Raw genomic sequence first — 26,077 nt, 5'->3', positions numbered from 1 at the left:
TACAGACTATTGACCTTCTCCCTAGCTCTCCTTTCTTCACCCACCTTCCTGTTCGGTTTTGGTGATCACCCAGAGTCTATCACCACCTGCCTTGTAACTGCAGGTGCCTTCATGCTATGTTGTTGTCGCTCAAAGCCTAGACCAGCAGCAGCTAGCCCACAATATAAAGGCCTCACCCTAGCTGAGTTACTCCTTGGAGAGGGGCCTCAACAGCCATTCCAGTCCTAAATCTCCCCAAATCTGTCTACACTGAATTCTTAACTATCAAACACTCAGGCTAGGTCTTCACTGGAGGCTTATTGCTCAAGAACATCTTGTGCAAGGGTTCTTGTGCAAGTACTCTTCCACAAGAACACGTCCACACTGCCATGTGTGAGATGTGTTTTTGTGCAAGAGAATCCATGGCAGTGTGATAGTAATAGCAGTGTGGACCCTCTCTTGCACAAGAAAGCTCTGATGGCCATTTTAGCCAGAGGGCTTTTTTGCACAAGAAACCCGTCACGCATCTACACTGCTCTCTTGCACAAGAGGACTTACACCTGTTAGAAAAGAGTGTAGCTCTTGCGCAAGAAACTCTCTCTTACCACGCTTTACTGTAAATCTTCTTGTGCAAGAGCAAGTGGGCAGTGTGGATGCTCTGCGGAGGAACGGCCCTTCTTGTGCAATAACCCGCCAGTGTAGACATAGCCTCAGTTTTCCCTTCTAGATCATCACCCCCCAATGATAAGAAACAAGCCCTTGATTATCTGTTAACCCAAGGGGCACATGCCCCACACAGTTTGCACAACAGAGGAAGACCTAAGTAAAAATAAAAATTGTTTAATAGAAAAAAAATCACAGGTTCCAAGATAAACTAATAAGGGAAAGCAAACTCATACAAGTTACACAGAAGAACAAAGAAACAACCTCAAGTTTTGCTCTTGGGTATCAGCTAAATTTCCTTTTCTACTACACATTTGGTATTGCCTCTGAAGTTTCCCAGTAGAGACAGTACCCTGCTTAGATGTCAGTTCTTAGTATCTGGGTATCCTTCACTTAAAAGGGGGGGGGGGTGAAGTATTTCTTTTCTCTCTCTTAGACCAGAGTTTCTCTGTCCCCAAGAACATTGAAATCTAAATTGTAGACTAATCTGAGGCTTTTGGGTGCTACATAAAAGGCAGTTTCTCTCCAGTCAAAACTGCTTTGGTTGTGCAAGGAAGGAAAGATTTAGGAAATGTTGAAGGAAAGTAAACAAACAAGTCTCAAACCTAAACTGGAAGGGCCCCCTGAAAGAGCATCAGAAGAGTTTACTCAACAAGAATTATTCAATCCTTGGCCTCTCTGCTGAGCTTTGGAAACCAATTGGTACCAACTGTGGCGATGTGTGGACAGTAACTGGACAAAACCAGCATTGTGTGCACCAGTTCATTTTGTAGGCCACCAGTTAGCAATGTTTGTTTCTCTCTACCAGCCTGGGGTTGGACTGGAACCAGTGATCTCAAAGTAAAAGGCTCCCTCCACTCCATTCTCAATTCCTCCCTGGAGAAGAGAAAAAGAAGGAAGAAAAGAAGACAAGCCCTTTGCTGGCACTGAAAATTCCCCTGAGTGACAGAGAGCAGTTCTACAGCAATTGCTTTGTTTAAAATGCAAAATGTGGATGTGTTTAGAGGACGCATCAGCATCAATCACTGTGTATGTAAATGCCAACCATGGGGAAGAGCTTCCCCTGTAAGTCACTCCTCGCTGCCCTAATCGAGTTAAGCTAGTGGCTGAGGGCAGTTGGAACGCTGATGGGCTGCTGATAGCACTGTCCCAGGAGAAGATTAATAAAAGGCTGCAGGAAGTGATCAGGTCCAGGTGGGGGACACAGCTGAAGGGAGACAGATGTCTCTTCCACTCTAGCATGCAAAACCCACAGCTACATCATTTCACCCTGCAGAAGGAAAGCAAAGCTTGCAAGTCACTCCTCAAGCCCACAACACACTCACAGAAGAATGCCAGCAAAGCTCACATAAGATGAGCTTGGATATAATGAACTATTTACAGTGCAGGGAAATGAGGCCCGGAGTTCTTCCAGCACATTGCAAGGGGGGGCTTGCATCCCACGTGGACTCTGCCAGCACTGGGGATATTTTTGAAAAGATTCCCATCATGGGCTCAGCTGAACTGGGTGCACGAGGGGAAAGGCCCTGACGAGTGATGACACAATTTTCAGCCTGATGCAAGTAGAGAGAGAAGGCAGTGCTGGAATTTGGGGTCAGCTGCAGGCAGTCTGTCTCACCAGCACAGACAAGGCCTCAGCGCAGGGCTGTGGACAGAGAGGAGCAGGCATCATGGGTCCAGCAATTTAAAAGGGGCTCTGGGGCATCACCACTGCTACCATGGCAACAGCAGCAGGCGCCCCAGGTGGCACTGAGGACTGGCTGCTGGAGGCTAACCCCTACCCACACCCCTTCTGCCCAAAACCCTACCCTTTCTGAGGGGCCCAGAGCCGAACCTTCCCCCACATTGCCCAGGGCCTCCCAGCCACGCCCCAGCATGAGTGTTCCAGCTACAGATGGTTTCCACTGTTAACTGCAGTGCTTTGCGCTCCCCAGTGGAGATGAACGGATGGATTGCTACGGATACCCATTCACATCACACACCCTCCTCAATCAGCCAGAGCAAAAGGGAAGAATGGGAAAGCAGGAGGAGTGCAGATGTCCTCAGCTCCTTTTGCAGGAGTAGGATAGTGCTGAAGGTAATGGCCTGGTGAGGCTGCTCCAAAGATCATTGCGTCCTCCCTGGCATAACTCCATTGTTGCCTACACGTTTGCCCCCATTTCTTGTGACTGTCCCCTCACATCACATGCGCCTCTGAAGCCTCCCCCTTCTCACCTCCTCACTAATTTCCTCCAATCAGACTTGCTTCCATGCCAGCTCCTACTCTTGGGTCAGCTCCAAGTTTTTATGCTATGAAGGGCTTCCCTCTCCTCCACTGAATCCCTCCTTTGATCATACTTCTTTTGCAAAGGCTCCCTTCATTATCTCCTCTCCTTCCACCTCTGTCCTCCTCACAGCCTGAAGTACTGGCCCATGTCTCATGTAAGGCTGAGATGCACTGGCAGCCTGGCAGCTCCTCAGAGAGCAGGAATCTTCTCTTTTATGTGTCTATAAAGTGCTCTAAACATTTATGATACTCTATAAATAAGGATAATAAGGAGTCTGCTGCCGGCAGCTCCAACAGATGCACAGAGAAATTATAGTGCCTGGCCCAGAAGAGGAGAAACCTGAGCAGTGAGGTCATTCCGCTTACTGTGAAGATTTTTTTTCTGTGCAACAGGCTGCCCTTCTATATGGAATCCAGCGCCCATCAAGTCCCCATTGACACCTGGGACATAAAAGCAAAGTCTGTCTTGAGCACACTAAGCAGCCGATTCAGATGCTTTTAATACTGCACTTCTCATTTGCACATTGCACTGAGAGCTCTCGTAAGATAAAATGTCTCGTAATTTCCAATCAATACGTAACATCATAAAAATAGAAGGATGGAAGAGACCTTGAGAAGGCATCAAGTCTAACTGCTGAAAGAAAACCTAACCCATTCCGGACAACCAACCTGTTCTTAAAAACCTCCAAGGGTGGGGATTTCACATCCTCCCTTGGAAACCTGTCCCAGAGTTTTAAGTTATAGACAGGTTTGCTTAATAGCTAACATAAATTTCTCTTGCTTCAGATTATGTCCATTCCAGTGCAGTTCTCCACAATGGAGAACAATCTATCACGGACTTCTTTATCATAGCCCTTAACATATTTGAAGACTTATCAGGTCACCCATCCTTTGTTTTTTCTCAAGACTAAATATGTCCATGGTCTTTTTTTAGCCTTTTCTCATAGGACACATTTTCTATAGTTTTTTTAATCTTTTTTATTGTTCACCCCTCTGGATGATCTCTAGTTTGTTCACATCCTTATCAAACATGCAGTGCCTAGAATTAAACACACTCCAGCTGAAGTCTCCTCAGTGCCCAGGACAGTCAGACAATTGCCTCCTGTGTCTTACATACAACGCTCTTGCTAGCACATCCCAGAATGATGTTAGCCTTTTTCACAACCACATCATGTTGTTGACTCATTCAATTTGTGATCCACCCTAACCTGCAGATCCTTTCCAGCAGTACAACCATCTAGGTAGCCATTTCCTCATTTTGTAGCTGTGGATTTGATTTTTCCTCCCTAAGTAAATTACCCTGCACTTATCTTTATTGAATTTCATCTGATTAAATTCTCACCAAGTCTCCAAATTGTCAAGGTCATTTTGAAATTAATTCTAATCTTGTGATCCTAAGTGCTTGCAACCCCTCCCAGCTTGGTGTGGTCTGCAAATTTTATCAGCTCCATAATTTACTCCATCAGCTACATAATTAATGAAAATACTGAATACGGGGACTCAGGACATGTGGAGAAAAACTTCTGGACACCTGAAAAACATCCTATTTGCAAGGATATGCTGGTTCTGGGGATTGGGATATGCACCCACATGCCCCAGTGGCTGTGTCCTACCTGAAATGAGTTGTTAGTTTCAACCCAGGTCCTAAAGAGGCTAGTACCCACAAGAACCATCTGTGCAACTGACAGGAATCGGTGGAGGAGTGGCATGGGCCATGGGGCCTGAACTCCCTTCTCACTGCTATAAGTCATGTCTCCAGGGCACATCAGCAGGAAAGCCTGGGACACCACCCTGTGGAGCAAACACAAGGCAACGTTGCTTATGCTGTTGTAGCAAGAGCAGGCAAGATGGCAAACGAAAGGAAAAACAAACATTCCAGCACTGTCCATGTTTTCACAGGAATTTATGGGGCTGTCACATTCTGCAGCTCCAAAATGTACCGATACCATCTTCTGATTTTTAAATTAAAACACAGCAGAGATTGTCTCCAGCCCCTACGTTGTCCTCCGCTGCCACCCCAAGCACCCCAGAAATAGCTGTTTGCCTCTAGGTTATCTACAGTGATTCTGGGGAATTGATGGGCTACAGGTCTGCACTTTTAAAGGGGTGCTTGTGGATTGTTTCTTGGAGGAGGCATGGGGGAGAGGGGCAGTAAACTTTTCTCCCAGTTATGTCCTTTCCCAACATAGTCCCCATTCATACACGTACTTGATTCAACTCAGTGCTACACCATAGGCCCTCAAATCAATCTATCTGCCCAGCAGGTAGAAAACTGGGAAAGGCCCCCCTCACAATTTTGCTAATTTTAAATTGAATACTGATGAACTTACTCCGCATCAGCCTCAATAGGAGATTCCCTGAGTAAGGGCTGAGTACAATCATCATGGTTTGGCTCTTTACCAGCAGGCTCTCTCCTTGAATCAGGTCCACCTCTCTCTTCCCAAGCCAGGGTCCTGACTTTTATAAGTCATCACTCTTGGCCCTGGGGATCTGTGGGAGGGACACAGAATTGAAAAGGCCTCATTGCACTTCCAGGCCTGAGTTCTTCATCCGTAGTGGTGGAGAGTGTGTTTGTTTCTCGGATACAAGACATCGCAATGCTGGGGAGGCGGGGGAGCAGCAAGACAGGACTGGGGAGTGGGGGGTGCGAGCGGACGGTTCTGGCTTTACAAGAGGATGATAAATGATAACAGCACTAGGAACAAAACCAAACATCCTTCATGCTGTCAGAGCAATGAAGCCAGCACATAACAAGACATGGGCACAGAGCAGCACAGCGCTTTCCAGAGAGGCGCACAACTATCAAGTTACTTCTGCTCAGAATCAACAGACCAATTCATCTTCCCATGGAACAGGGGCAGGGTGGGGGGGGGGGGACAATGCTTCTCTCGGTTAGTTCAGCGCCGCAGCCGCTCCACGGTGTACTGGATGCATCGTCTCCTTTCAGGGTTGGGTCAGTGCTGAAAGTTGGTCCTGAAGGTTCCAGGCTTGGAGATTGTATGCGAGACTTAAGTGTGCTGGTTTGAAAGGCACTGCCTGCTCTTGGGCCCCCCTCTGTCCCACAACCCTCCACACAGGCACGGAGGGGACACGCTACGAGAGAAAGTTCACAGAAACAGTTCAATGCCCCAGGAAGAGGCAGACCCAAGAGCACCTGGCCCACTAGAATGTGCTCTCAGCCCCCCCCCCCCCCGAGCTGATCACATCAAACACAAACCCCAGGCCTCCCCGCACTCCACATCAGTGGGTAAGAGATGATGAGCAGGGCTGTTGGTACACGTTATTAGTGCCAGCAGCCAATTTTTCTCATCAAAGGACACAGAGCAGTTGTTTAGGCTCAGAGTCCAACCTCCCTTCACTACATAAAACTTTGCATTTTTCATCTTACAAACATAGTTAATCTTCACCCACTCCAGGAGAGACATGGGTGAATATCCTCCCCTTCCTTTTGCATATGGGGAAACTGAGGTACACATCGGGGATGTGACCTGGCCTAGGTCACAGACAGCAGGGTTTCCTAGTTCCCAGTCCTCCATTTTGCTCACAATTTCTCTCCTTTTTACACATTTTCTCTCTGAAAATGGTTTATCACCTTTCATACCTCATAGTATCTGGTGCAAGCCTTTCCACCTTCCCTGTGTCAGACAGGCCCAGCCTCTCCTCACAGGCCACCAAACTCTGGGAAGGCTCAGAGATGCTAGCAATGGGGTTGGGCCCAAGGCAGTTGGCACTGTAGGCTACCTTCCTGCACTTTGGGGGTAAGAGCAAGGGGAGACGAAGTGGACAGCATCTCTCAAACAAATTATTTTGGCCCAGAAAATGGAAATCCAACTTAAGCAAAGCCAGTAAAAAGAACCCTAAATAGTAACATGTAAGATGGACATTAGATCATGGAGATTCTGAAGCAATTAATCAAATTAATACAAATAATGGAGCCAATGAGAGATCTGGTGGATCTGCTGGATTAACAAAGAAAAGGGGAACAATTAAGGAGGATAAGGACAGTGCACAGAAGCTAAATAGGTTTTGGGCAGATAGAGACCCCAGAATTATTCTTTCCAGATAATAAAGACAGGCACTGTCAGCTAGTGCAATGTCAGAAGAAGAAGGTGTTGGAACAAATCAATAAATTAACCAGCAAGATGTGTACAGGACTGGATGATATTCACTCAAGGGTTTCAAAGGACATTAAGAATGAAGCAGCTAATACACTATCTAAATAAAAATCACTATTCACTTAACTGGGGGTCACAAATGTTGACCACTCACACTTCTTTTACACTGCTGGAACTTGGACATTGGAATTATTGTAAGTGACAGAAAAATCAGGCCCATGGGCAGAGGAAAGATTTCCCAGGATGTCATTAGGTGTTCAGGGTATGTATCCAGCTGTTCATTTCCCCACAGCCAGCTACATATCCATTTATCCAGATGCATCAAAGCCGCTCACAACCCCATCACTCTTTGTTAGCCCTGATCAGAACTCTTCAGTGTGACCTTTTTATTCCAAGCAATGATTAAGAGCAATAGGGAAGCCTCCTTAGCCACAGACCTGCAGCTTTGGGATCATTTTGTCCACTCTGACCCTGGTCCTTAACTTGTTCCACTACCTGTTACAACACATGCCAGCTAAGTTCCCCTGCATCCCTTCGACCCTGGTCTTTCCATCTTACTCCTGATACAACAGTTCCCAGATACTAATAACGCAGAGCAGACAAGTAGGCTCTTCAGATGTCCTCCCACATCCCATAATCCTAGACAAGCTTGAAGCTATAGCACAGAATTCTACACATGCTCTAGTTTATCAGGTGTCTCTGCAACTGTGCTGTAAAGTCTCCTCTTGGCCAAGATAGAGTGCTTGGGCCAGCCTCTGGGTTTGAAAAAACAGAAGTGTGAGAGATGTCAGATGATGGACAGTCTCTTCAGCTTGGAAGTTAAAAGGACATCTGCTCCTAAACCGGTACATCTCCAAATTTGCCAAGAGAATAAACAAAGAAGGGAGTCACAAGGGAGACAAGCATAGGTGCTGACTCTGTCGGTGCTCAGAGCACCCACAGAAACAAAATAGCAGGTGCTCACACCCATCAGCTACAGCCATTCAGCAGAACTCTGCAATGGTCTAATTGGGGTGCCCCAACAGCTATTCAGCCAGGCTGCCAAACAGCTGATTGGTGGTTGGAGACAAAAAACTGATCAGTAGCTCAGGTAAGTGCTTGGGAGGGTGTGGAGAGGGGGCAGAAAGAGGCAGGTGGAGGGCTGGGGAAAACAAGAGTTCGGTGCCTGTGGAGACAAAGGTGTTTGAGAGTCCTAGGAGTGGGATGATGCACAAAAGCACAACTTTTATCAGAAGTCCTTGTGATCCCACCCACAGTTTGCTAAAGCCCAGCAGTCCTGGCCTGAAGCTTCCCCTCCCCCTCAATATCCCAGTCTCCTCAAAAAGCTCTGGTAGTGCACCTCAGTCCTACAGTACCTCTTCTCATTCCACTCCCCTCTCCCACACCTAGCCAGCTCTTCCAACATCTACCTACCTTTGGTCAGTTTTCAGGGCTTTCCTTGCCTCACAGCAGGGGTTTTGAGAATTCACATACAACTTCTGAGAATGTGCAAGTCACTCAGGAGAAATGTCCATTAAAATAAATAAGAAAGAAGAAATAAAACGCTGTTCTTGAGCTAAGCTCTTAGGGTATGTCTACACTACCCTCCTAGTTCGAACTAAGAGGGTAATGTAGGCATACCGCACTTGCAAATGAAGCCCGGGATTTGAATTTCCCGGGCTTCATTTGCATAAGCGGGGAGCCGCCATTTTTAAAACCCCGCTGGTTCGAACCCCGTGCAGCGCGGCTACACGGGGCTCGAACTAGGTAGTTCGGACTAGGATTCCTAGTGGAACGAGGTGTACCGGTAGTTCGAAATAGGAATCCTAGTCCGAACTACCTAGTTCGAGCCCCGTGTAGCCGCGCTGCACGGGGTTCGAACCAGCGGGGTTTTAAAAATGGCGGCTCCCCGCTTATGCAAATGAAGCCCGGGAAATTCAAATCCCGGGCTTCATTTGCAAGTGCGGTATGCCTACATTACCCCGCTAGTTTGAACTAGCGGGGTAGTGTAGACATACCCTTACAGACAAACTCTCAGCTAGGATGGAATACTCCTCTCTCACTACGGGCTCATCATATGGTAGCCTTACACTAAGGCAATGTCTACACTGCAATGCTATTTTGAGATACTGGAGTATCCTGAAATAGCTATCCCAGGTCTTCACAGCAAACTCATTATTTCGGGCTCACTATTCTGACATCCCTGTAAACCTTAGTCCACAAGGAGTAAGGGACATTTTGGAGTAGCGGGGTATTTCAAAATTACAAAATAAGCTATTTTGAAATAAGATCAGAATAAGATACGCAATTTGAGTTATGCAAATTGCGTATCTTATTTCGAACTACAGTGCAGTGTAGATGTAGCCTTACAGTGCAGTGTAGATGTAGCCTTACCCAAAAGTGCCCAGCATGTGACCCACTTGCCAAACTTAGCACATGGGGCTGTGTGATGTATCTCAGTGCCCACTTTATTGGTCAGATAAAGAAGAAACTACAGGTACTAAGGTGCACTACCAGTATAGATCCTGACATCTGGGTTCTATATGGAGCACTGTATGCAGAGACATGAAGTTTACTACCATGGAAGGAAACCCCTTGAACAAAGCAAATAACAGTCTTAAACAAAGATGTGCCAATAACATGAAAAGTAATGGGAGAGCTTCCAAAAGTGGAGTGACCTGCCCAAGAGCTTAAGACCAGATAGCTGGGTAACTGGTCTCTTATCAGCCTGAAGCCTCCTGGGTATGTTAGGGGCTGGGATTCTGAATTGGGCTTGAGTGGTTTTTGAGGGGAGAGTGGGAGGTACCAGGAGGATTAAGTGTTTTAAAATGTTTAACTCTCCCTGCCCCACTCTCTGAGTTTGGGCAGAGACTAAACTACAAAGCATGAAACGCGTGTTCAAGGGATCCCATTGCTCCATGTCTGTCACAATACCCAGAACGAGACAGTCGCACCACACCCCCCGCAGCTGGATTTGAAGGACTCTAGTTCAGTAGGGTTATTGCTGTTTAGATTTTCATGCAGATTATCTACATCAATAAGCTTTCCATGGGACCCACCTGTGTCCTGAAAGTGACTCCTGTGGTCTGCTCCATGAGTGGCCAGACAACTGACTGTTCCAACTATCTGGGAGCCCAAAACCAAAGAACAGCTTGATGCACAAACAGATACCCCTGTCACCTGCTGTCCCACCGTCCAAGTTTCCTGGACTCTCCTGGGTGTTCTCCACAGCAGGTGCGTGAGCACCCTAGAGAAGCACATACAGGGTTAACTTTCTTGAATTCCTGCCCGGAGACAAATGGTTTGTGTTGAGGAACTGCTGCTGGGAAGGAAGAAAAAAAAGTCTCTTTTTTATTATTCCGAGGTGCATTTTAATTTGCACAAGCGACATTGTGTCTGTGATGGATTACACAGAGGGAAACATTACAGCCCAGCAAGCTCGGCAAGGGGAAAAAAAATAAGGGAGATATGGAGAGGATTAAAAACAACCTATTGCAATGCTGAATTCTGATAAGGGTCCGAGCTGCTTTCAGAATGGGCGCAGGTAGAGTTCAGAGTGCAGTGAAAGAGAGGGACATGGGCAGGGATTGGGGCAAAGGCAACAGAGTACTATCCTGTCCCCTCTTCTTGTCTAACCTATTGTTGCCCCCTTCTGCCCCAATGCCCTGCCTCTTCTTTATTCTCTGCCTCCCCATCTCCCCCATGCCCTCCTTTTGCTCTGCTCTCCACCCTTGCCATTAACCATTAATAATATTTTGCACTTCAAAGATTCTCAAAGTGCTTTGAAACATCAGTGAATTAAGCCTCACAACCACCCTGCATTGTGGGTCAGTATCTTTATCCTGACAGCATCCTAAAGGGCACTACTAGACTTCGGGGTGGGGGGAGGAACTCCAACCCAGTCATATACCTGGGTACATCTACACAGCTGCGTTATTTTGGAATAACATTCGTTATTTTGAAATAACTATGCGAGCATCTACACAGCTAGCCCGTTATTTTAAAATAATTTCAAAATAATGGGTGGCTTATTTCGGCATTTGTAAACCTTATTCCACAAGGAATAGCGCTTCTTCCAAAATAACTATTTCGGAATAACAGTAGTGTGGACGCTCCACTGCTGCTATTTCAAAATAGCTGCTCTCCCAGGCCATTCAAAGTAATTACTCCCCAGTGCTTCCTGGAGCTCAAAATCAAGGTAGCGTGCTCACATTAGGGGAGCCTGTCAGACTAATTCGCAGGCTTCCCTGTGGCGTAGATGCGCTATTTCAAAATAAGCGATTTTAGAATATTTCTTCCAGAACAGTTTATTCCGAAATAAGTGTGCAGTGTAGACATAGCTGCTGAGAGCATACTACCTGCCTCTGGCATTAGCATGATGATTGTCACTTTGTGCGCTCATCTCTTTCGCATCTCCCAGGGACCCCAGAGGATGGGTCCGCATGGGCCATGATCTGCAATAATTAGAGATGGATGGAAAGCATGAATCCTCAGCAACTTGTCTTATCTCTACCTTCTTACCTGAGCCAGGCTAAAACCAGTGATGAAATAGCTACTGTAAGAACACAGGGCAATGCACAAGAGCAATAGTAATGCTTTTTATAGCATAAAAGCAGTAGTGTTCAACTCCACACACAGCGAGGCCCAAGGGAGAAACAGATTATGACGACAGCATTTCAGAGATGGAAAAATAAGAAGCTGTTAAAACTGCCCCCCCCCCCCGCAATACATGTGCATTCTGTGTGCGTGAAATCAGACTCCTGTGCTCCTGTGATGCCCAAGTGCACATCTAAAGAATTATTAAAAATGTAATTTATAGTTGTGTAAGCCCACAAAGGCACCTTCCTGAAGGGCAGGCTCATATCACACACAAACCTTAGAGGCGGCTTACAGACCACAGAATATTTGTTCTTTCAGACTAACCCATCCAGTCCTGTATCCTGTCTCCAAGAGTGGAGTCCATTACGGTGTTCCTTCTGGAATACACCTGTGCATCGGGAGTGAAGTGAAAGAGTCCTTCTGAGCCTCTGGAAGCTTCTGTAGTGCAAGGAACCCGTGGCCATTTGGGACGTCAATTGTCATTACACCACACTCCACAGCCACTTGGAATTTCAGTCACAGCAGGGAAAGAACTCAGATCCTTCTACTCCAAAGAGCACACACTCCTGCCACTTGACCATGGGAGAATCTCAGTGAACCATTATATGGCTTCTGATACACACGTAAGCAATTTTGATTCCATAAGTAGGGAGAAGAGTGACATTTACACTACAGCCAATCATTACAATATGTATATTCTCCAAAATGCTGTTTGGGGTCTCAGCCATGGTCTTTTCATTCCCTTTCTCTTTCTGGTAACTAGAGAGGCATCTCCACAGGGATAGTATGCATAGAATTATGGAAGATGTATTTTGAGACCCAAGGAGACTGGGGACATTTGACAAAAACAAACATGTAGCTCTATAAGCACCCTTAAAAACATGCTAAGTAGCAAATAAAAGTCTAGGAAGTAAATTGAATTAGATATACTTGGTGTTAAATCAAGCTAACAAATTATTTGTGTTGTGTATTGTGCAGATGATTTTGAAGTGACCGCAATAAAGATTTATGTTTTAATGTATACAATGCATCTTATTATAAAAACTCAGGGCACGTCTACAAGACTGAAAAGAAAAAAATCCTCCCAGAATGGCTACAATAATAAACACATAAATAAAAAGAACAGGTCTGCCTCAAAAGCAAACTAAGCCCTGAGCACCCGCAACTACCAGCGATTTCTATGGGAGTTATAGAGGCTTAACATGCCTTTTGATCAAAACCAAAATAACAAACCCCCCACTCTGGGAAAAGTCTGAAGGAAGAGAGAAGCCCAGTGGAATTGCCTTAAGATCAACAAAATTAGGCTGTATTGGGCCAAGCCTATTCTAGAGTTTCTGCTGATGACACTTGCCCATTAAGACATTTAAATGTGTCTATTTATATATGCACACATATGCACACCTATACCCACACCCACTTATAAAATGACAGCACAACAGGGAACTCCATGTTTCAGGTCTTTCAGTGAGTGCAGTTCAAATATCCTCCATTTAAGTACAATTATACTTTTACTTACTGTCACCAACACAAACGTCTCTTGGGCTACGAGAGTCAAATTGGGTTCTTTACATCTCCTACATCACTAATAATAAAGGCTCTGCAGGTCAAATTTTGCTCCCAGTGACACTTGTGCAAGCCACCTGCTACCAATGGATTTTCACAGAAGCATCTGACTGGACTCAGTCAATAGAACATGAGAAAAAAATAAACTATAATCCATTTTATAGCTGCGTTAACACTACAGCACTGTGGAGACTGTGGGAGATTTGTTCTCTATTCTTTTTAATACTGTGTGTGACTCCATTTACCTGCCTACTTTTGTACTGTGAGTTACAGGGACTTAAAGGGCTGACTCATGCTTGAAGCTCTCCTCTCAGGAGACCAGAAAGAGAGACAATGATCTGAATTGACTCTGTCAGCCATTTCTTCACCAATCACACAGGTGATCAGGGCTGCAAAGTACTGTCTCTGCACATGGTGGGCAGATGCCCTTCCTTGGGATAAAGGGGGAAGGGTGGTCTAGGATCAAAATCAAAAGGGATTTGATTTTGTTAAAAAGAAGCCCTAAAACTGGACAAAGGACTCCGTGGGCCTGTCTACACTGCCATATAAGACCTGGCTTAGACTCTGGATTCAGCACAATCCCCTAGTCCAGTGTTTCTCAAAGCGGTCCACGAAACCACTTTGAGAAACCTGCTAATTAGCTGCTCCAGATTGTTTACTTATTGGCTCTGCAGCCATGGAGCCTCGTGGCTCCCATTATCTGTGGTTTGCCATTTGCAGCCTACGGGAGCTGTGAGAAGCAGTGGCCTGACCCACACTGCTTCTCACGGCTCCCCTTGGCCACTACAGCCAACAGGAACTACAATCGTAAACTACAGCCAACAGGAGCTGCGAGGCATCATGGCTGCAGAGCCGGTAAGTAAACAAACTGGAGAGGACTGGTAGCAGCTCTCTCAGAATGGGTCCATGGACTGCTTTGTGATACACTGCCCTAGTCCATCCTCAGGTATTTATTTAGTGTGTGTGTGGTCATCTCTCCAAATGATGGCACTTCCATCAGCATGATGCAGTTCCTCTAGACCGCTGCTGAATCTAGTCAGCAGGTATTCATTGACAATGTGCATCAGCAATATTGATTGGCTACACAGAGAACTTCTCCTGTCCTCTACCTGTTCAACAGGGACCACGGATGATTGAGCAGGTGGAAACAAGGTGGACAGATTGTGGGGTCAGCACCAAAGGACAAGTTGGGAATTTTAACAGACATCCATTGCTCTTGTCAGAATGTTTCCACCCTGACATCCTGGCATGGCAGATGAGGCCATATTGGGCAACACGACAACAAACATGCATCGATGTTTTAAAAAGATCATTGTGCAGTGACAGGCTTGCGTTGGCTCCTACTTTCTCTAGTAGCTTGCCAGAGGCAACCTCTCATCTGATACAAGGAGCAGCAATATTGGACCTTATGAGAGTGGGGGGAGGGGTTCAAAGCTGAGTCAGGATGGGACCCAGGGTCCAAACTATATCACTTCGCAATGTAGATGCAGCCCTGCCAAGATTTAGGTCCTGGGAGTCTGTCAAAAGTATCCCACAATTGCATTGGTCAATTTCCTTTGTCTTCTCCCACAAATAGAAACAGAAGCTCAGTTGTAGCTCCGAGTCAGCATTCAACCCTTCCATTTTATTTGGACCACCAAGTTGCAAACATTCCTTCAGAGAAGTTTCTGTGTTTGCAACAGAACCGAGCAGAAGTCCTTTAGAAAACATGCTGCTTCATGGTCGTGGGAGCACAACCCAACCGATTAATCACTGGTGTGAGACCGTGGATTATAGTCAGAGCTGGCCCAAGCTACGGGCTGACTGGGCTACTGCCCAGGGCGCCCCATTGTAGGGGGTGCCGCACGGGGCTGCCGAACCTGGGGAGGGGAGGCCGCGCATGCACCGGGCACCCGGAATGGGGTTGCACATGTGCCAGGCGCCCAGGGGTGCCGCACGCCCAGAGTGGGTCCATGCATGCACCCCGCACTCCCGGGGGCGATTTGGGCCGGCCCCGATTATAGTACAAGTACCACAAATGACCAGCAAACACCAAAGAAACAAGTTGCACTGGAAATTCACTGGACCAGTATCCAATTCAGGATTAGGCGGCTCAAGCCCAAGTACTAGAAATCCAGGAACAATAACCGCATCTTGGGCAACTCGCTGACCTCATGCCTGTTTTAGACAAGTTTGACCAGCTGCTGGGTACTTTGTCAAGCTCAGAGCCAACAGCAATGCACAATGACCTTGCTGGTCCAGATATGATCTAGTGGCCCCAGAATCTAGCATAGGTACAGATGGAAGGCACCAGCTGGTGATGAATGAGGCCAGCTACATGACTTTGCTGCTGACCACTGGTCTGAGAGGAGATTTGGTTACAGGAGCAGCTGTAGCACATCTTGGGGCCCATTCTCAGAGGAACTTTTTGATGCCCCCACTCCCCAGTAAATGGCCTGTCACAGAACTGACTGCAGAAACAGAAGAGGCAGAAGTGGATCTGGAATCTGATAAGTTTCTGATTCCATTTTATTACTATAGGAACAGGAGGGATTTCCATTCTGAAACCAAGTCACAAAGTCATCACAAGCCCTAGTTAGCAGCATTTACCAGCTCATGGCAGACTGTATGCCAACACCCGGGTGTCCTCCTGCCCCTTCCCATATGTTGAATTCCAAGTGGCGGTTAGGAAACACAAACAAAAAACACTCCCACAGGTGATTTTTTCTTGGAGAAATGCACATTTTTGTTAGGGCCCTTCCTATTTGTTTGTTTTTAAATAACCACCTTAGGCTGCCATCTCTGTAGGCACACAACTCAAACCACTCAACAGTGTCTGAGAACAGTGAACGGGGGTGGAAATGTCTTCCATTTACACAGCTAGTTCATTTCACTCCAATGAAACAGGTGACAGCATTGTTTCTCCTAAACACAACTGAGGTTTTCAATTTTGTCCAGAAATGTGCTGGGGAGGGGGGAATAAGGGATGAGATACAGTAGTGGACTTCTATTTGTTTGCACGCAGTCATAATGGACTAAGCCTTGTGAAAGCTATCACAGCATCCTACTCAGGCCTGCCGACAGGGAGGTAGGAGGGGTTGGGGGCGGGGCAAAGTGAGCAACTGCCCTGGGACCCAGCAAGTCAAACAGGCCTGGAGCTCCACACCCTTTAAAGCACTGCCAGAGCCCCCGGTGGCGTGCGTAGAGCAGTGCTAAAGCCTGGCCCCATCCCTCCCCTTTCCAGCCAAAGCCATGCCCCTTCAGAGAGGGAGGAGCCAGCCCTGATCTTGCCCAGGGGCCCAGAGAGTCTGTCGGCTCACCTGATTCCAGTGATCCCCTCATAGCTGCAAACTTTCCCTGTAGCAGTAAGTCCTATAGCATTTCAGGGAAGAGAGTGTTTTCCAGGACCCCTTCAGTAGCTCACCAGCCCACAGCACTCACAGTGCTGTCCTGTCACTGTGTGTTTGAATACTTCAGTGGCGTACACTGCTGGCTCCTTGGCTTAACATCTCTCTTCGCCAGCCAGGCACCACAGGAGCTGTTACGTCCTCCAAAAAGTGGAATTCCTGAAATGAGAGAGAAACTTTCATAGCATGGCCACCAACTGCCTGCCCTACCCCAAAACCAAGCTGTTTTGCGATTTCGGGGGGGAGGGGAGCTTTGATTTTTAACTTATTATTGTCTTTGCACTTTTTTTCACTGCAATTTTTCACTGGTTGTATCTAGGGAGCATCGGAATCATCCCAATTTATTGAAGTTCAGTTTGGAAAAGTAACATTTCATGTCCTTCAAATTCTACCTGGATTTTTGCTGAGCTCCTGCACTGAGCTATTTGAGACAATCACCCTCCATGTCTTTCCTACGCCAGGCCCATAGGTGCCGACTCCATGGTTGCCCCAGGGCTGGAGGACCTATCAGCACCAAACTCCCTGACTCTGTCCTCTCCCCTGGCACTTACCAACTTCTCCTCCTCCCTCCCAGTGCTTTTGGAGTGTGGAAAACAGCTGATTCATGCTGTTGAAGCTCTGGGAGGAATGGGGACTGGGTGTGCTCAGGGAAGGAGGCAGAGTTTTAGAGGGGTGGAGTAAGTGGCCGGTCCTGGAGCGGCGGGGAGGTCAAGAACCCCCTGGCAAAATAAGAAGTCAGCGCTTATGGACAGGCTCCTCAACCTCTCCAGGCTGCAGTGCCTCACAGGCTGGCCCACAGTGCAGCAAGCCTGGCCCAACACACCTTCCTGCACTGTTCCACGAGGAAACGTTCATGGTTAAGTTATGGCTGAAGTTCTGGACAGGGCCAGCAGGCAGAGGGGCCAAAGACAGAGGGACTTACAGCTAGAGGAAAGGTGTGGTAAGGAGACAAGGCTCAGGCTGGTTGCACAATTTGAGGACCCTAGCTTGCATCTAGGGGCAACATGGGGGCATGTGTCCCAAAAAACTATGGGTGGGAGGGATCTGGGGCCAGTCAGCAGCCAGTAGGGCAAGAGTCTTTGGGTGTCTGGGAAACTAGTGGGAGGCCTGGTGTCTGCAGCAGATGTCCCCCCCCTGCACTCACCAACAGTGGCAGGGCAAGGCAGAGCAACACAGCCCACCTTGCTCTGCTCTCCCAGGGCATTACTCAGGGAAAGGGGCGGGACTGTCCCCATTCTCACTGATGGGAAGCGGAGCGACATGCCTGGGAGAGTAGAGCGAACTGGGGCCACATTGCTCCACTTCCCCTGCTGCTGCTGGTGAGTGCGGGGCAAGGGTCGGACCCCAAGCCCCATTAGTTCCCTGGCTGCATCACTTGGGGGAAAGAGGCAGGACAGGGAGGAGCAAGGGCAGGGAAAAGGCGAGAGGGTGGAGCAGGGGCAGATCACAAGCGGGGTCTGGGGCAGAAGGGAGTTGCCCCAGCCCTTCCCCAGGCTCCCTATCCCCCTAACCTGTGCCTGCAACCCTCCATGGTACCATGGGATACATTCCAGGAACAGCCTGGACAACATGGAGGTGGCCCATGCGATCAAGCCCTATAAGTGGCTGAGCATGGCAACTTTGCCCCATGCCATCCTCCATATCAACCTCTTTCCCTGCGGCTGCCCCCACTCCTTCCACCAGCACCATGTGTGTAGCACATGTGGTAGGAAAGGAGAGGAGGCAGCCCAGGGTGGTAACAGCAGGGGGGTCTGTCTCATACATAGCGTCACTGTTTCCTCTTTTTCATGCACTTTGATTTTCAGGTTTTGGCATGGAAATGGCAGCCGGCCTGCCTGGCAGTAGGTCCATGTCGTACTTTTCTAATAAATGTTAATACATAAAGCTTTTTAGTTTATTAAGCAAGTTTATAGCTATAATTGCATCACATCTCTGCCACACATGCTGCAAATAATAAGGGACACTGGGAATTTGTAGGCAAACGCTATTTCTCAGTGCAATCAGCTATATCAATCCATGCATCAATCACTTGCTTACACCAATCCATATTGTAAATCAACCCCCTCACCCCCCCCTTGATAACCGGTGAGGTCATTCATGAGTACATTGTATGGCAATCAACCCACCATCCATCCCAAGCACTGTGACACCCCCACAATCACATCCTGCAGATTGCAGTGTGGATGCCAGAGTCCCAGATTCAAGCCCAAGATTTTTTTTAAAAAATCCTTAACTTAGAGCCATAGGCACAGACTCTGTGGCTGCTGTGGGACTGAAGCACCCGTGGGGGAAAACAGTGTGTGCTCAGCACCCAGCAGTGGCCCTGCTAATCAGCATCTCTCTCTCCGCCCCGTGCCTCCTGCCTGCCCACCATTCAGCTTCTCCCCCTCCCTCCCAGCATCTGCCACCTACCACTCTGAGGAGCACACAGGAGGTGTAGGGGAGGGAATGGAGCAAGGGCAGCGTGTGCTCAGGGATGTGGGTGGAAGGGGGCAGGAAGAAGTAGGGTGGGACCTTGGAGGAAGGGGTGAAGTGGGGGCAGGGTTGGGGGTGAAGCTGGGGGTCAAGCACCCCCTGGGAAATGACAGTCAGTACCTGGACCTAGGATTGCTAACCAGTGTAGATGCTCAAACCCTAGGTTCTCAAACCCAATGTTCGCTGACTTGAGTCCCACTAGCCCCAGGCTTACTTTGCAGAACAGACATGCCTGGGGAGAGAGGCTGGCAGAAACTAGATGCAGGCTCTCTCCCCACAGCCAAGGTAGAAGGCTACCTGGGCTATACTAAGGAGAAACTGACACAGGGGTGGGCAACCTGTGGCCCGAGAGCTGCAAGTGGCCCATCGGGGTTCTCGGTGTGGCCCATGAGACATTTGGTTTACTTTTGCCCACATGCAGAGTTGCCAGATTTCACTGGTTTCCATCTGTGTCATTTTTACCTGCCAGTATTAACAAAGCAACACTCATGTGGACCAAGGGCACATGAAGTGAGCCGTGCGCTCTCTCTGCAGCCAATCAAAGCACTGCTCAGGTTCAACCGGCACACCCTGCACATTCTAGGTACACAAGTGTCATTAGCAAACCTACCCTGTCACGGGAGACCATCTTGGTCACAACAACCTTGCAGCCCACTGAGATGAAGGAGGGACACTCGTGCCACCCACTAACCTACTGCTGAACCAACATGCAAGGCAAGACACAATCATAAAAACCCTTCTTTGGTTTTGAATCCACATCCCTGCCCAGCGTGTTCCTGTTGACAAATACCTGGTTTTTTAAAAGGCAGTCTCCTGTCATTATATAGTATTTCCAGTTACAAACTGCCTAGAGAAAAGACTTCTACAGGCAGCCCAGCCACATGGCTGAAGTATGAAACAGGCATGCTCATGCCCAGAGTCCTTTAGTCCCACAAGCCGCAAGGTCATGGAAATCCCTCGGGGGAAGTGGAGGCTCAAGGCCTATCACCAGAAAGTTGCACTCATGAGAGACTGGAGAAGAATACAAGACACAGCTCACTCTGTGACCCGTGACAGACTAACAAGAGTGTAAAACAGTGAACATTGTCACTAAAAACAGCAGGTCTGACTGATCCACACAAGATCTGCCCAGTAAGAAGGTGCCTTATTAAAAAAAATAAAATAAAATAAAATCACTTTTAGGAGCAACACTACACTTTGCTACCATAAAGCAAAGCTCTCGTGAGTCTGGAAATGCCAATATTAAAGCTGTATGTGTCATGTCACAACCGTAAAGAATCACACAAAGCTATTTTCTTATTTTAAGAAAGTTCCTGTTCAGCATTAGAAGAAACAGGATTAGCACTAAAACCTCTCTGTGCATCACTAAATAGCTTCTGCCCAGAAGCTTCTGCAATTCCACTTCTTGCTACAAATTTAAAGAAACAGGACACACATCCTTACAGTACATCTGACCTTAACTCTGCTTATAGGCTGTCTACACTCGTGACTTCTTGCGCGAGTAATACGCAAATGAGGCTAAGTGTGGAATATCGCCGAGCCTCGTTTGCATATCTACTGAGCCACCATTTTTTTCAGAGGAGGCTCTTGAGCAAGAAGGAGCATCTACACTGCCCCTTCTTGCGCAAGAAAAACCCTCCTGCGCAATGCCATTATACCTATTACTTTTCAGGAAGAACAGCATTGCACAAGAGGGTTTTTCTTATGCAAGAAAGGGAAGTGTAGATGCTCCTTCTTGCGCAAGAGCCTCTTCTGAAAAAAATGGTGGCTCCTTAGGTATGCAAATAAGGCTCAGCAATATTCCACGCTTAGCCTCATTTGCATATTACTTGCACAAGAAGCCGCGAGTGTAGACATAGCCCCAGTGTGGGTGAAGCTCAGTCATATGAACTAAACCCTGTGTCAGAAAATGCATGCAACAAATGGCATTTGGAAAATCCAAATCAAGAGGCAAAATCCTGGCTGAGAGGATGTAGTTGGGGTTGGTCCTGTTTTGAGCAGGGAGTTGGACTCGATGACCTCCTTAGGTCCTTTCCAACCTTAATCTTCTGAGTTCTTCTGCAGCCAGAATATTCCAAAGAGTTTAAGCCTGGCCCCTTTCACCAATGCTAAATTCACTTCAAAGCAAATCAACCTAACATTGTTAGGCAGGGATTCCAAATGAGGTTCAACTCCCTCCTTTCCCAGTTAATCCCAAGCCTGCTTGGCTACTTCCCCATCCAAGTAAGGCTTAGGAAAGCAACCAGTGCAGCCTAATTGGTTTCCTGCCATGACAGACATATGAGGGGACCCGCTAAAGAGCCCCTGAGATAACCTTCCCCACAGAGATTTGTTTTGGAGAGACAGAACGAATGTGGCAGAAAAAACATTAGTGCAACCTGGAGATCTCCTGATAGGAGAAGGCTCTTCTCTTGCAATGATGATATCGCGGGTGCTGGGTCATTTCAGCAGGGCCCAGCCTAGTCCTCATATTTATTATTTCCTTTTTAAATTTAGTTTTACTCCGGTGATTAGTTGCTCATAATAAAACCAGGAGAGGCAGACACAAGTAACAGGGACAAACATTCAGGTGAGAAAGCAAGAAGCGTTTCCTGAGACAAATCACCCTCTGAATTGCTCTTGGCCTGAGACAGAAACACCATTTGGGATATTTTGTTAGGGGACTGGCTGGCTTAGGAAGTTGACCACGCATCACAGGTTGCCACAATTGACTTAGTTGGCTCATCTGACTCAGCAGGGAGACCAAAAGTTCATGGGAGACAACTCCCTTCTTATTCTCCTCCAGAAGCCCCTCCCCTACCAGGTCGAGGTACATTGTCGGACTCGGGGCAATGCGTGTGCATGAGTGGGAAAAACTGGCACTGGTCTTGCTGAACTGCTGTGATAACTCCCCAGGAACAGCCTTACCACAGATGTCAAATCTCGTATCAACCAGAAATACACCTCCCCGTGCGCGTGCACACACACACACACACACACACACACGGGGGGGGGGGGGGGAGGAGTGTTAAGCAAATTATTTCTTCCAGTGTCCAACTACAGGTGAGTTACATCTATAAGTAGTGAGCCTAAGTCTAGCCTGACCCCTCTGACATGGGCAGTGGTTAATGTAGGCAAAGGAAAGGGTTGCCTTCCCCAAACTGCTTACACTGCCCAGGAGGAGTTGGGGCTGTGCCACGCAGCTCCCCAGCGCTGGGAAAGGCTGGGGCCACACCACGCAACAGCCCCAACTGCCAGCTAGGGTTGGGCAGGGCTTGGCCGGGGTGGAGGAGACTGTTGAAGGGGAATAGTCTCAGGGGAAAGGGTATGGCATTGGGCGGAAGGGGCGGGGCTTTGGCTTGCCTTCCCCAGTTGAGCCTTCACCCACACCCTCTGACCTGACCTTGCTCTCTCTTCCTGTCCCTTCCTCCTTGGGATTGTCCCCAATACTCCTCTGGATGGCCACTAGCTCCGCATGGTCAGGGACTGCTTCCCATCACAAGCTTTCTGAGGAATTTTGGCACATGTATCACACCACCAATGCAGAGGCACAATGACCAGGGAGGAGGTGAAAGGAAGGCATACTGGGTCAATTATGAGCCACATGAAGACTAAGTCAGTCCAGCCCCATCAGGAAGAATCCTATAGTGGGTTTAAGGAACCTTTACAGCCCAGCATGTGGAATGATAACTACTGGGGGCATATATGAGGGCAGTCAAGTGCCACTTTGCAAGAAGCAGCAGATCCTGTGGTCCTGACACCGCTAATACCACCACATGTCAACTCACACCTTAAGATGTGGCTGAGCTAAGAATGGCTCACCCATCTTAAACTCGTCGGGGACCTGACTGAAAGGATGCTTTAGTCTTCAAGGCTTCTTGTTGCTCTGGTAGAAGTCCACATTTAATTCACTTACTCTACAAATTACCTGTGACATAACGATAGTTAGGTTGCAAAGCTGACCACCATAAAATGAGGAAATGCCCAGTTTCAGAACTGCTTTTGCAGCTTCAGTTCTGCGCCTTGTGTGTCCCTTCTGTGCACTGAACGGGGCAGAGGGTCCCTGTGGAACCAGCAATAATCAATTGTCTGTAATTGATCATAGTGCATATGCAATATAGGGTCAAGTCAGAGGTGAAAGTGGGCTGGTACAGCGTAGCGGTAAGAACTGGCCACTGGTACCAGCCCCTACACAGCTGACATTAAGTACTGCTGCAGCAGCACTTTAAGGATGCTCCTTAAAGTGTTGCCATGGCAATGTTTTATCATCACTGCCCCTTTTGCTCTCCTCCATTGGCAGCCCTGCTGGTAGGGTCTGGCAGGGTCACCAAGAAGGTGGGAAGCAAAAGGGGCAGCCACTCTTGAAAGTGACAATTTAAAAAGACCCAAAGTTCCCAGTCCATGCTACTGCAGCAGTAACATGTCCACCCAGAGTTGACAACCTGTGTTGTCTGTGTGTTTCTGCTCTTACCTTTCTTCTCCTTACCTTCCTTCCTGCTTTTAATCTTTTCCCCTTCGGTAAATACAGGCAGTCCCCGAGTTACGCGGATCCGACTTATGTCGGATCCGCAGTTACGAACGGGGATTTTCTCGCGCCGGACGACGGGAGCGGCAGGACGCCTGGTCCCGCCGCCCACGTCCTCCGGGGCGAGAAAAGCTGCTCTGCATCTCCCTGGTCTGCTGGGGGGTGGGGGGGAAGAGGAGCCAGATCAGCGCCGCAGTCCCACCCGGGTCCTCCGCGGCTTTGCTCAGCGTCTCCCTGGTCTGCTGGGGGGGGGGACGCAGCTAGTGCGCCCTCCCTCCCCAGCAGACCAGGGAGACGTGGAGCAAAGCCCCAGGCCTGTGGTAGAGCAGGTGGGGCGCTGCTGGTTGGTCCCGCAGCACCGCTCCTTGGTGCTACTGGACCAACCCAGCAGCACCCCAGCTGCTCTGCCCCAGGAGTCCTGATTCAGCCGCTGCTGATCAGTTTCAGCAGCGGCTGAATCAGGACACCTGGAGCAGAGCAGCTGGGGTGCTGCTGGGTTGGTCCAGTAGCGCCGAGGAGCGGCGGCGCTACTGGACCAACCCAGCAGCACCCCAGCTGCTCTGCCCCAGGCGTCCCCAAGTCAGCCGCTGCCGAAACTGACCAGCAGCTGACTACAGGAAGCCCCTGCCCTGGGCTTCCTGGAATCAGCCGATGATCAGTTTCAGCAGCAGCTGACTTGGGGATGCCTGGGGTTCTTAAGTTGAATCTGTATGTAAGTCGGAACTGGCATCCAGATTCAGCCGCTGTTGAATCTGATCAGTTTCAGCAGCAGCTGAATCTGGATGCCAGTTCTGACTTACATACAGATTCAACTTAAGAACAAACCTACAGTCTCAATCTTGTACGTAACCTGGGGACTGCCTGTATAGATTTAAAAAAAGAATCCCATTTCTGTTTTGAATGAAGCTGAAATGTTGTCAAAATTCTGCTTGCCTCGCCTTGCCAATACTGCGGTCTGTGAGCAAGCAGCTTTTGCAGCCTGTCAGCAGCATGGTGTAGAGCAGTTAACATATTGTGGCTGCAGAGCCAAAAGGAAGACTGAATTGAGGGATCTAGTAGATAGTAACATGGTCCTCTCCTGGGAAATGGGAAAAGCTCTCTCTCTTAGAATACTTAAAATTAAACTGGATGCTGACCTGTGAATGGATTATAATTGTAGTGTCCAACATGCTAGCCACTAGCGGCTATTTGGCCAGTTGAGTGTGGCTAGTTGGCTATAGCAGTAGCCACTATATTATTTACATTTTCAGAATAATGTGGTTGGATGCCACTGGAGTATAAGGAAGAAATGCTGCCCTGGTAGTCAAATAGGCCCAAAAACCTAAAAGCGAGAGATTGAAAAGGGCTTTTATGAATTAAGGAAGACTTCTTCCAGACAGTCTTTTCCAGCTCTCTTCTCCCAGTCTATGCCCATGTCCCAAGTCCATTTCACACCTCTTTGGAGTTGTATCTGGTACAGGATGTGCCCAAAGCATCTGTGGGGTGTTTTGGTGCATGTGAAATTGCTAGTCAGTGCAACATCACCCATAGTGCCGAGGGAAGGAAATGGAAGATATAGGCTCATTTCCAGTAGCCCTGAGCATCTTCCTTGTAAAATGTATGGAATGGATGTATCCTGTGAAGCAGAACGCAAGGAACTCTGGTTTAAAGCACCAGTGACTTCAGGAAAGGAAGGAGGGCTTTTGCTAGTGCAACATGCTGTTATATAGGAGCCCCACGCTCAGGTCCCTGGGTTGGTGGGGACACTGGAGAGGAAGTGCACACAGTTCCCGTGGGAAGGGAAGGACTTGTGTCACTATCCCATGAGCTCCCCTAGCGATTCTGGAATTTGCAAGACCCAGTGAGAGATACCTCCCACCTTCCTTGGTCAGAGAAGGGGATGCAGTGCAAACACAGGACCTTTGAAGGACAGGAATAAAAGGTGAAAACAAGATCCCAGTGGCCTGCTTCACATTAAAGGGGTCACAGGAAACATGTAGCCAGATGTACAAAGAAAATGCTCCCCTTTTCACAACCACTCCCATATTAAGTCCTCATTCAACGAGCAGATGCTAATCAACTCCTGTTTATATTTCAGAGTGGCACCTTTAGAGAAGAGGGCTCCTAGGGCAGAGATGGCAATACCCATTGCAGTGTGGGCTGGAGCACCCTTCGCTCATGAGTTCCAGCATCAGCAATTTCTCCTTGTGATTTATCACCAGGTCATCCATCTCCTCCATCCATTATCCAGCTGGAAAAATCAGCTCTGGGCAGCAGGTCTCTCCGCAGCAAGGCAGCCAGAGCTGTCACTTTGCCTATCCTCTCTTCCGTAGGGCAAGGGAGTCTCCTTTTCAGATTCAATACGTTTCATGCACTTTGGTTTAACGTCTTACAGGAATTACTAACTCTTTGTACTTAGTACCAGGTAGTGGAGACAGCTCATGGAAGCGCTCACCAATGTAAATAAGGATGTACACACATTAGGCTTTAGAAATCTCTTTTTGTTTTTACATCTAATTAACCTTTCAAAGACCAGGTTATTGTCCATTTCGGGTTGATAGGTAAGACA

General features: G+C 48.0%; 1 long non-coding RNA gene across 2 annotated transcripts in view; it reads right to left on the bottom strand.

Moving 5' to 3' along the window:
• The window catches only part of LOC112544898 (uncharacterized), a 197,272-nt gene that overhangs the window by 43,263 nt on the left and 127,932 nt on the right, over positions 1-26,077 (bottom strand). For both annotated transcript variants that reach the window (XR_016349618.1, XR_016349617.1), the window contains one exon: positions 16,464-16,709. This is a non-coding gene — a long non-coding RNA (uncharacterized LOC112544898). The remainder of the gene's footprint in view (positions 1-16,463; positions 16,710-26,077) is intronic.

This window comes from Pelodiscus sinensis, chromosome 5 (genome assembly GCF_052426305.1).
Source record: "Pelodiscus sinensis isolate ZL-2025 chromosome 5, ASM5242630v1, whole genome shotgun sequence".
Lineage (NCBI taxonomy): Eukaryota > Metazoa > Chordata > Testudines > Trionychidae > Pelodiscus > Pelodiscus sinensis.
The sequence above is the reverse complement of the archived record's forward strand: the minus strand, read 5'-3'. Positions and strand labels throughout refer to the sequence as shown.